The sequence below is a fragment of the Amblyomma americanum genome, chromosome 5 (assembly GCF_052857255.1).
Source record: "Amblyomma americanum isolate KBUSLIRL-KWMA chromosome 5, ASM5285725v1, whole genome shotgun sequence".
Lineage (NCBI taxonomy): Eukaryota > Metazoa > Arthropoda > Arachnida > Ixodida > Ixodidae > Amblyomma > Amblyomma americanum.
Genome location: NC_135501.1, coordinates 208,758,035 through 208,770,072, shown reverse-complemented (window position 1 = coordinate 208,770,072; position 12,038 = coordinate 208,758,035). Strand labels below are relative to the sequence as shown.

The following is a 12,038-nucleotide window of genomic DNA, read 5'->3' as shown; positions in this document are numbered from 1 at the left end:
CCTTGTATCTTGTCTCCCGTCCCTGATAAACGATTTCCGTTAAGTAGTTTGAAGTTGACTGGCACAGCCGCGAATGTTTCGCCGGGCAAGCGTGCGAATACACAAGTGCTGCCTTGTACGATCACCGACCATCCTGCCATCATAGCTTTTCATCAACCGTGGCGATCATCTGAGAAGCCTTAAAAGGCTCCTTCAAAGGTTAACTAGCACTTGAAGCGGCACTTGGAGTTCCTCTGCTGTTCGGCGCTTGTAAATCGAAGCGCGTCAAAAACAAAACCACGGGGCACGCAAAGTTCATAGACGCGAAGCCACAACAAATCGAAATTCTCCTGGCCGCCTGTGGCGCCGCCAAGCATCCGTTTTCTTTGCTTCCAACATTCAGGTTGTCTTTTGCCTGCCTTCCTTGTGTGATAAATGTGCACTATTGGTTTTAAAACAAAACTTACTTCAATATTGATCTGCGCAACCTACCTTTGTCAGCCTCAGAGATTCGCGATTACAAGTAGGATGGAAAATTCCTCCAAGGTGGCGTCTCTTGTCGTATGGCGTCACCACGCTTGTACTTGCGAGATTGGCCTGTGGTGGCGATACCTGTATTTTGGTTCTTGCTATTTTCTACCTTACAAGAGCTTTGTTTTCAGTAAGAGCGGCGTTTTTGTGATCAGGAGCTGGTATTCTATCGATACAAGCCAACTTCAATTTCTCCTCAGTGTCCCTTTAAGCTCCGCCTTAAGGGATGACGCGATAGCCCAATGAGTTCCCGTATGTGCAGATGGTCATTCTCCGCTTTGCAATCATAGATGTAAAATGAGTCCTGGCGCAGTGGTTAAGCAATGCGCCACTGCCCTCCGACGGCAGGTGCTCTTAGCGGTGGGCAGATTGTGACGACGCCGCAAGGTCACGTGACCTAGGTGGCCCACCTGCCTCCTAAGTTGGTCCCTGGAAACCACCTGCCAGAGCCATGCCCATGATTTTTCGCCCACAACGGGACCTTTGACGCTATCGCGTTATGATCCACACTGCAGGAGGACGTCAGAAAGAGCTACCAATCGCGGCTTGAGTATAGCAAGCGCCGTGAGAGCTGCACGCGTGCAGGGTTTCTAAGGGCATCCTCATTACACTTGTTGAGCCTGCCTTATGTTCGAAACGACATTCCACACGCTACTCAACGCGATATTCGCCATGGGTTGAGCTCCGCCAGTTAGGAAGAGCCTCCCAGTGAATTATTGGCCGTAATTGGATCCGGCCGCTCCGCCATGTCGGTGATATTATCTTTAGGACACCCGCCTGATTTGTCTCACCTTCACCGTAGCCTGACGACGCTGAAGTACTGCTGCAAAAGGTGCTGAAGTTGCTAACAGCGCCAAGTTGCATTTTCAAACACTTCGTACGCATGCACTAGCCGTTCTACACTGCGTGCCCCAAGGCCCCGCGGTTCCCGTTGCAAACTTGACCGAAGGCAGATGACATTAAATGTGATTAATTTCCTTCAAATGACATTAAATTTTCACGTGACACCCGTATTAGTTTTCGCCGGCATCTCCCACAATTTCGGCATTAATTGTGCTCTAATTTCCGGTTATAACCGGGTGTGACACACTGGAAAATGCGTTCTGGCAATAGGATTCGCCCCGCCGCGGTGGCTCAGTGGTTAGAGCGCTCGACTACTGATCCGGAGTTCCCGGGTTCGAACCCGACCGCGGCGGCTGCGTTTTTGTGGAGGAAAAACGCTAAGGCGCCAGTGTGCTGTGCGATGTCAGTGCACGTTAAAGATCCCCAGGTGGTCGAAATTATTCCGGAGCCCTCCACTACGGCACCTCTTCTTCCTTTCTTCTTTCACTCCCTCCTTTATCCCTTCCCTTACGGCGCGGTTCAGGTGTCCAACGATATATGAGACAGATACTGCGCCATTTCCTTCCCCCCCAATACCAAATTATTATTAATAGGATTCGATCTAAATCACTGAAAGCGGGGTCTTCTTAGGCTTCACCGACACTTCGTTATGTATGCAACAAATTCTTTACGAAATGAGCACAGCTAGTATTCACCGATTACTGCAGCACCATCCGGCCATTTATAGCTTATATATACTTTTGGCAACGAAAAAAACCTGCTTTTTTTCTTCTTACCGCAACATTGCAGGGAAGGCGAGGATGACTTCAGAACTGCACAACTTACGGGGACTTGTATAGATCGCGAGCCATACGCACGCCCGTGACGCACGAGCTGCACTGTCCCCGTGATAGGGGCCAATATGTGAAATTGGCTTTTGGGGAAAGGAAATGGCATGCGAAAGAATTCCAGACACGAAGGGCCCGGACGAACTGCAGCAGTATTCGAAGAGCTGCACGCGAGACAGAAACAGGTTTGGAAAATGGAGCCCGGGTTGACGCCGCTACTGCTGCTGCTGCTTTCGCATGCATGCCGCAGCACTGGAAAGCACTCGTGAAGCGGTCGGTCAACTGCCTACGCGACACGCGCGCGGTGGCGTTGAAAAACAGAGGAAAAACAAAAATAAAGAAATGAAACTAAACACACGACAGACCCCTCCTATTGCGGTCGACGAAAAAGCGAGGCGAAGAGGAAAACAAGGAGAGAGAGCCAGTCGTCCGTCGGTCGCGTGCCCGCAACAAGATAGCTGATGAGAACAGGGGGGTGGAGTGCAATACACGCGTGCCTCGGACGGCGGCCTTGATTGATTTACGAGTCCGACGACGGGTTGACTGAACCAGCTGATATCGCCTCCGCGGAATGGGCAGCGCAGCCTCCGCCGTCCCTGCAGAAACAGGAGGGAAGGGAGGGCATCATTCCTCCCGCTTGTTAACAGCGCCATTTTTCGCTGCGGTGGTTTTTCGGTCGTTTTTCACTTTTCTGTTTGTTACTGTTACTTTGATTCGTGTAAGGTTGGGGGGGGGGGGGGGTGGGGGGGGTAGTGGTATAGTCGTCCCGGAAGAAGCACTAAAGCTTTGTACGCCGATCCCCTCAGACCGCCTGTCTCCTCCTCCGTAAACACGGTCGTAAACTGTCCATCCAGTCTCATTCACTGACAAAAAAAAAAAGACGGAAAAGTGGAACCAAACCACCGACAGCAGCAGCAGCAGCACCGGCAGCGGGATCCTGCAGATAGAATGACGACAGCTTCTTCCTCGGTTTAGCACCCACTTTTTTTTTTTTGCCGTTTCGCTCGTTGTAAGTCCTCTAACCTCCTCCTCTGCAGATGCCGGCTTGGCGGTCATATATTTATATATGTGCCGGGGGCCCGTCGCATACTACGCCGCCCTTTCCTTCCTTTTTTTCTTCTTCTCCTCATCGGCATTATTATTGTCGGCACTGTGCGCAGCACGGCGGCATTCGGCGTGCTGTCTGTCTGGCGACGTCTGCGTCGTAAATTTCGCGATGCCTGTTGCTGCTTGCCGTTGCGTGAGGCCGCGTTTCCTCGTGCGGGGCCGAATGCAAAGGCCGCCACGCGTTCTGTACACACACATAAAGGGCTGTGTGTGTGTGTGCCTCCGGGAAGGAGAGGTTCACGCAAGTTCGTTTACCTCGGAACGGCGCCGCCACTCGGACGGCCGCTGTGTGCTCACTGCGGCCGCCCCCGGCTGTCGTCATAACGTGGACGCGGGCTACCTCTGCACACTCGCGGCGCCGTGCATGCATGCATGCGTGTGTATGTGTCCGCACCGTCGAAGCTGCTTCTGCGAAGAAACGGCCAGTTGCCCGTCTCCCGTCCCTTATAAGAGGTTCCATCTGACAGTCCATCAGATGCGAACTGTAAATTGGTAAATTCGTTGTTTGGTAAAAGAAATGCCGCAATATCTGTCTCACATGTCGGTGGACACCTGAACCGCGCCGTAAGGGAAGGGATAGAGAAGGGACTGAGAGAAGAAAGGAAGAAAGAGGTGCCGTAGTGGAGGGCTCCGGAATATTTCGATCACCTGGGGACCTTTAACGTGTACTGACATCGCACAGCACACGGACGCCTCCGCGGCCGCCGCGGTCGGGCTCGAACCCGGGGGTACTCCGGATCAGTAACCGAGCGCCCCTAACCACTGAGTCACCGCGGCGGGTACAGATGTGAACTGCCTAATGATTTTTTGTAAAGTCTGAAAGGTGCACTAATGCGATAGCACCATAGTTGTCGTCGCAACAAAACTCCGTCGGTGTCCGGTGTGACGCAGTTTGCCGACTGATCGAGAGAGGTGACGCCAGCTAGAGACGTCACCACTACCTGCCCTGATGGGCCACCCTGACTGGACGAGAGATGTCACGTTTCAAGTCTATTTCAAAGAACCGCTGGCTGCGGAGGAGGCGACAAAATAGACACAGTTGCCTGATGAGTGCCACCTTCTTTTTACATTTACACTCAGAGCAGTGGGAAATTCTTGCACAGAATTCGTAACCACTTTCATTCATATGAATTGTGCAAAGAAATCATAAATCATAAGCACATGTTAATATAACACAGATGTCCTTATGACGCCCTTATGACGTCTTTGGGTGACCTTATGATGTCACTACAATCTGCCCACCGGGTTGTGAGCAACATAGTTTTTCGACAGCAACCTAGTTAGAGAATCGAAATCAAAAGCTGTCGCGTTCCACCCCCGAGGTGACTTAAGCGTCTCCACAGTTTTGGGGAAGGGTAATTGAACCGGCTTCGGTCTTTCGTTCACTGCGAAAATTTCACTAGACAGTCTATATACGCAGTATATGATAGCCTATGAACTGTTTATTTAAATTTTTGTAACGGCTCAAAGATGCTTTTCCCTCGTTTCTTTAGAAAGAAGCTTGTATCCGAAGTCATCAAAAACAAATACCTCCAGCCCTTTTGATTCCTACTTTATTTTATTTTTTTGACGAGTCCCCTGCACGACACAGGCCCCTCCCCAGTGACCTCCCAATGAATGCAGTGTCGCGATCGACGTGAAGGTGCTATTCCAGCAAATTTGATAAGCGCCTCAACTCCACATGACCCTCAGTTGTTGTTGCTGTTCCCTCAGCCGCCCAGGATTGCACCTTTCTCTTCGTATCCACTCCGATGTCGTAATATAGAGCAAAGTTGTGCTAGCTCCATAATTCAGTTTATTTCTTTCTACACCTCCTCATCTGGCACACGTGAGCTTTTCCTTTCCACCGCGTACACCGTGCTGGCACTCCTCTCGTGTCGTCAGCTGCGAGAACCTCGCCGAGACATGACCCGCCGTCTCCCAGCGTCAGCTGCCACATTCCTCGGTTCTTCGTGCCCCTGCTCGTGCTTTGCTGATGCGCGCCGCTTGAAGCTAGCCGTCAACTATAAGCGAGAAAGTGCAAGTTCTTTCACCTCTGCGTGAGCAGCGGCATTCCACAAACTGGCAGGGATATAAACAAACACGTAGTGCAAGCAACGCGACGCAACTCAACGCGGTGGTGGAGCTGCAGCTGGAGCGAAGGGAATGGCATTTTCGGCGCCACCCCTCCCTCCACTTTTCTCAACGAGGAAAAGTGAAAAATTCTCTTTCCATGAAAGAGGAAACGCTGGCCAGAAAATAGGAGGAGACACTGGTTGATGAATTGGATGCGAGACAAGAGAATCATCGAATGGCCAGCCGGAACCTCTCGGTGCATTCTTCGCTGTCTCCGCCCACAACCTCGTCCGTCGCTTGCTCGTTCAATCAGCCCAAGTGCTCTCGCTGACCGTTTTTCTTCGGACGAGCCGCGCGCTTTGAGAAAGATGCAGATAATGACAGCCGCAAAAAGCACGAGGGGCGGCGCAGTTGATGGGATGAGGTGGTGGCGGAGAGGGCAACAGCGCAAGGAACCTACTGTTTCGTGCGGGAACTGTCACGCGAGCCGGCGAGCTAGCTAGCGCCAATTTGCATACATTAAACTTTGAAATCCGAACGCGCCCTGCGCTCGCTGGCTGCCAACCCAGGCCAGCCAAATAACTCTTCGCGACGCGTTCGTTGCACGCGCTTCTGCCGCGCAGAGCAAAACAAACCTGGAGAGACTCCGAAAGTGAAAAAGTATGGAAGAAAAGAACCAAGACAAACACGAGAAGAGCGACCCTAGCGCCGCATAGCGTGCGTATACGCCACACCAAACCGTGCAAGCAAAACCGTGCTGTGGGTTCAGGTGGAAGAAAGATACACCGGTTCCGAAGGCGCGGTATCGCTTCGCTAATCACACCAAAGCAACGCTTGCGGATTTGTTTAGAACTTTTACCAACAGTCTCGTCTTACACAGCGGATTCACGGAGGCGCCACATATCGTCTAAACCCACAACCCCTGTGGCTTTAAGCGTGAACTAAAGAAATGAGCTTCGCCGCTGTGAGGGCCGCTCCATACTAGGGAGTTCATAACCCTTTGTACACATCAGCCGTGAAACTCTGCACCAGGGCCCACGCATAAAAAGCTGGCGCTTTAATATGGGGCCAAAGCCCGGAGTTTAGTAGACTGTCAAGCCACCTGAAGCATTCGGAAGAGATTGTTCACCGCTGCCGAAAAGCAAATTAAATTTGCAAAGGAGTCACCGACAGCCCATAGATAGCGCTACCAAACCTTAACTGCACGAAAGTGGCCACTGGTCATGGCCGGATTTTTATACTGAATTTCTTAACTGGTACGGTTAAAGAACTCTGGCAAAGGGAACGTGGAGCGCCGTCCCTCACATTTTCCTGCACTCTCCTCGGTGCTGCACCAAACTGCATGTGACCGGGAGGAATGCGCGCGCCCGTGGCAATCAAGGATCGCGCCTATGGCCGCCTCCTGCGCTGGATCGGCCGCTGCCGGTGCTGCAGAGGCCACGAAAGAGAGAGGGAGAACAGAAATGTATACACACAGTGCCTGCAAGATAAATGCAGCACAAACACAGAGGCACGAAGACATGCGGGAGGAAAGCTGTCGTCGTCGTCTGCAAATGAGATTGCAGCGGCAGCAGCAGACGACGTGGCACGCACGCGCCTGCGCTTGTCTGTCATGGCGGCGATGCACGAAACGCCCAAGAAAAGGAAAAATGAAACTAAAATAAAATCAGCTAACTAAAACCGAGCGGGAAAAGACCTCTCGCCTGTCTACTCCCCAACACGCTAACGTAGTGCACTCCCCCCGTCCGTCAGCCCTGCGTGCCTTACTTGTAGTGGAAAACAAAATGATAAAGCGTTGCGAGCAAGCGCGCAGGGTCTGTACGATACTGAGGCTCGGCTGGTTTCGGTTGGCACACAGTGGAGCAGGAGCTGACATGGGGCTAGTGCGTGAGACCTTCGTTTATATGCGTCGGTGTTCCCTCGAGGTAGTGTTAAGCCCTCTTTTGTTTTTATTTTTTCGCCTGCCTGCTCTTTGTGAAAACGTCGTGATTCTGTTAGGAACGTCCTTACAGAGTTGAGAGCAAGGTTGAGAGCAAGGCGCGCAGTTGAACAAGCCAGCTCGAGCGTGTTGCACCAAGCGCGCTCCTGAAACAAGCGGGTGCGACCATATTTGTTTAAGTGCAGACTACGCTCTTATAAACCGCTCACTAAGGGCGCGAGAAGCGCGCGTCACATGTTCTTACAGCTCAGAGAAGGAATTCTGTCAACGAGCAGCTATTGGCAGCTTGTCTTCGCAGTGCTCTCCGAAGCCTAAGTGGATATCCTAACCCCATGTGGCTAACATTGGCAACGTAGGCCTTCGGCGACCACGGGCCGTTGTAGGACCGATGTTCTAACCTGTGGACGAGTCTTCCGACACAGATGAACGACCTTTCAACACTCTGGGGCCATGTTGCAGTGCTGGTCCATTCGTTGCACCTTCAAACATATTTCTCCAATGGCGAGGATTCAAGTCTTCGGACACAGCTTCAACGGCCAATGCTTCAAGTTGCCGTTAATAATATACCAATGTTGCAACGAATGGAGCAATGTAATAATGTGTAACACTGGCACGGAGTGTATACGGTCCAAGGATGCGCCCAGGTTACTATTTTCGGAGCGCTTTAATTTCCAGATCTGTACAGCTCGCGTGCGCTGAGCGACCGGCCAGCTTTATATGAGCTAAACTGCCCTTGCACGGCAAGGGTGCGTATTAGTATGGCGTGGCCCGCGATTGCACCGGCAATCTCTAATACCAGACGCATGAAACGCCGTCTGTAGTCATCTTATTGCGAAAGCACTGCTTCACGAGGTCAAACCGGCTCACCGGTTTATGTGCAGCTTGACCTTGAGGGTGACCTTGGGAAAACAATAAATTAAATAAAAATTGCCCGACAGGAATTCACACCCGCGACAGGCGAACAGATCAGCTTCGCTGGCCACTGCTCGAGAGCCCTAGGCCATCGCCGCAGCCGAACCACGCCTCGTGTTACTGCAACACACTCTGGCGCTGTGCACTGCACACCGTCTCCTTCATCAACTAAAACAGGTTAAGAACGCAGAGGCGTTTCCCCGGCAAAGGACCCCCTTCCAGCCAATGGCGTCGGGCGATTCGCATGACCTTGCAAGTGCAACAAAGCAGTGAGTGGTAGATGAAAGGGGATAATAATCCCTTCCCTCTGTGGTCAAGGATTGACCCCCCTCTGTATTGTGGCGCCGCTCCCTGCATTGTCACGCTAGCATGCGCTTAGTTATCTCAACTACCAAAGCTTAGCGTTGAGGCGAGGCTGCATGTTGTGATAATCGAGGAACACCACAGCTATAAGACAAGAAACAGACGGCGTGAGCGCGCTTCTTGTCTCGGCCTCGTGCAGTCAGGTACCTAAACATACATCACCAACTGGGCGATCGCTCGACACTTGGTATCAGTACTGTAAACAGAGTAACTTCGACTCCGCCGAATCATGTCGCCGCCCGTATAGCGGACCACCGCGAGTCCTTGACACACTTCACTTATTATTTTTATTTCCCCCTGACGGAGTAGGCGCAACTCGGGCGTCCTTCTCTTACGAGCCACTGGCGCAGTTAGTTTCTCGACCTGCTTTGCAAAAAAATCGCTCCGATGTCAGCGCCCGGCTGTTCCCTCAGCTGCTGCTGCTGCTGCTGCTCCCGGGCGTCGAGACAAACGGCTTCCGCTCAGCGGCTGTGCGAGAAGGAACGGCGACAACAGTGCCGCTGGGAGGAGGCAGCAGCGGCCTTGGGCCGAGTTTTTCACGGTCGCGTGCTCATGCCCGCCGGAGCAGCAGCCGCAATATTTTTCGCTTTTTGGAGGTCGCGGGATTTCGACTGGCCTCAAGACCCGCCTGTTGCGCGGGCCGAGGCCACACGCGCGGACTTGGAATTGAGTGCTCGCATGACTGCTCCTGCAAGGGCAGAATACATCAGTGCTTACTGCTACGAGTAGAAGAATCTCGTTAATTCGAACTTCCGGTATATTCGAACTGGCGCTTCTGTATACGCGCCGTCGATATAACGTATTATCGAGGACAGCTCAATCGAGTTCCCCGTAATTCGAACTCCGCATAATTCTAATAAATTTTCGGCCCACTTTGAGTTCCAGTTACCAAGATTTGACAGCAATTACATATACACTGTCGTGCAAATTAACGTTCATTTTTAACTGCTCATTCCCATCTCAGGGCCTTCAGTTTCTGCATAACAATTTTAAAGCACCCCGCTAAGGTTTCAGCGGTACACGGTACGAACGAGAGATGAAGTTCTTTGATACTGCTCTCACACGGGCACTTTCGAACCTGATCCAGCTCCATCTCGATTGAAGTTCCGAGCGCGGTCCACAGGCAAGGCTGCTACACGTTGCCACTGGATCCTTATCGGCGAGTTGGCCTACTGAACGACAGGTGGCGCTGCACGCCCACGTGGTTGTATAAATGGTGACGAAGAAATGGGTAAGAAGTATACTACCAGTATATAAAAACGTTTCCCTCGAAAAATCCCGTGCATGTGAAGCAGCTCCAGGAGATTCCATCACAAGCGCACGCCAAACGCGCACCAAATCGTGCACGTTACTGCTATGTCTGTTTAAAGGTTGCATGCAGAGGGGTTGCGCAACACAGGTGTATACATAAGAGAGAACAAGACGAATCGCATTGATTACTGCAGGCAGGCGGGCGGCGTTGAGTATGGACAAGATTTTGGAAATCAAGTCGCAGTGAACAAAATAAAAACAAAACTTAAAATTCTATAGTCCTTAGAGAATACCTTCGCGCATGTTAGATTTTTATTAATGCGAAAGCACTAGATGCCTCATCGACACGAAGACCCGGCGTCGCTCAAAAAGTGGCAGCGTTACAAAACTTGCGATTGGTCGCCATCAGAGGCGCAACAATATGAAATACTAACATGTGCTAGTACTTACAACTGCACCAACTACAAAAAATAGAACATATTCAGAATAGCACTGGGATATAATTTGAATAGAATTGGAATACAATTTGAATAGAACTACTGGCACGTAAGGAAGTTCCTTAAACGCCCCTGTATTTTTTCCCATCTGATTGTTTCCTCAGCACACGGGTGGCAGCCCTCGGTCCCCCTTCTGGAACTGGCTTGGGGTCGAGCAGGATCGATCACCACTGAATTGACGCCTGATCACCGTTGAGTTGGATACTATATCGTCTCGATGGCGATCGAAAGTGCCCGTGTGACGACAGCGCCGTAAGAGAAACAAGAGCAGCGCGTAGAACAAACAGGAGTTGGTGGCAGAACGGACCGCCGGGGGCTGCTGAGTGGGCAGCAGGAAACGCTGTCTCGGGGCTGACAGATGATTATCAGGTGGTGTGACGAGGTTAGGAACCTCGCTTGGGCCACGACTGCGGTGGCTGAAAACGCACAGTCCAACAGACAAAGCAAGATGGCGTTCCTTGCGTACAATGCGCTCTTCATGTCTGCAGAGTGTAAACACGTATTGGCTGACGCTGGCATGCGGCTGTTATAAGAAGAACGACACACGTATACCGTACCCGCACGGCCTTTTATGCTGCATGCTTTTTCCGGGTGCAGCGCCACCGTCGTCACAGCGTAAAAAGACTGCAGCCCAGCCAGACCCAAATGAATTCTAGCACAGCAAAGATACCCGGCCACTCGCAACTTGGTATTCCACACGATCTATGTGCTCATGCAAAAAAGCCTTCGACTTAATTCCACGAGCCGTCGGTTTAAAGAGCGACTTTTTTCTTCTTTCAACCTGCTATCATTTTCTTCGGACTGGGCTGTGATTGCTCGCGTGTATATGCACACTGCATGTAGCAGCCTGTAAGGCAAGGCCGTTCTTCAGCATGCGCGGCGCTGGTTTTCCCGTGTTAAGAGCAATGGGAGTCGTTATACCGCAGCATTATACGGCCACCATGCATATCACCGAGGATCTCGCGCAATTGGATTTACGGGCCGAGGAAGCGGTCTACGTGCTCCATATGCAAGGCCTCGCTGCGAGACACGCCGCGTATATACCGTACCGGCTCTTCTCGGCGGGGGTCGAACTTTGCTGCTGGGTGCGCAAATGCGCCGATACCAGTATATACTGCGACTTGCTGGAAACGAGTGCAGCGCAGCAAGATAAGACGCAAGGCCGTGGCGAACAGTGCACCATTCTGGAAAAAGAACCGGTCTTTACAATGCGTCCTACAGTGCAGAGAACACAGCAGTGTTCCGCACGATGTACGGCTGGAGTCTGCCATAACCAGCGCGGTGGAGGCAGTCACGGTCACACTGCTTAGACGCGTGGACGAAGGTAAAGCAAATCGTAACAACAATAAACTCGGCAAAGCAGATGCATGTTTAAAGAACAAGGCCTGTTATCGAGTCAGTATCGCCGTATTACAGAGCTGTATGAGCAGTGGCGAGATTTATTACAAGCGGAGAGGACTCCGAGAAACGCTTGTGGCACGAGCAGGAAAAAAAAAAAAGAAGAGAGAACAGCCGGCCTTTCGCCAAGGGATGCAATCTCTCTTCTTCCGCTTTGTTTTTAGGAGTGTCCTTAGGGCGGCTGGCATTATCGCCCCACGAAGTGTGCAGATTGCGCCGTTCCCCCCCCCCCCCCCCTCCCCCTCCCACCTCTTGCGTTCGCTCTTCGGAGGTTGAGAGCAGGGGACGAAATTCCAAAAGTATGCGTCATCAACTCCGGAGGCCAGTGCTGCGCTC

The 12,038-nt window shown here is 51.8% G+C and overlaps 1 protein-coding gene and 1 non-coding gene across 2 annotated transcripts in view; one reads left to right on the top strand and one right to left on the bottom strand.

Annotated features, from left to right (window-relative positions):
• LOC144133543 (cysteine-rich motor neuron 1 protein-like) overlaps window positions 1-12,038 on the bottom strand; it is a 148,762-nt gene that overhangs the window by 99,314 nt on the left and 37,410 nt on the right. The window lies entirely within an intron of this gene.
• TRNAS-ACU (transfer RNA serine (anticodon ACU)) lies at window positions 1,634-1,705 on the top strand. The gene has a single exon. It is a non-coding gene; the product is annotated as a tRNA-Ser (tRNA).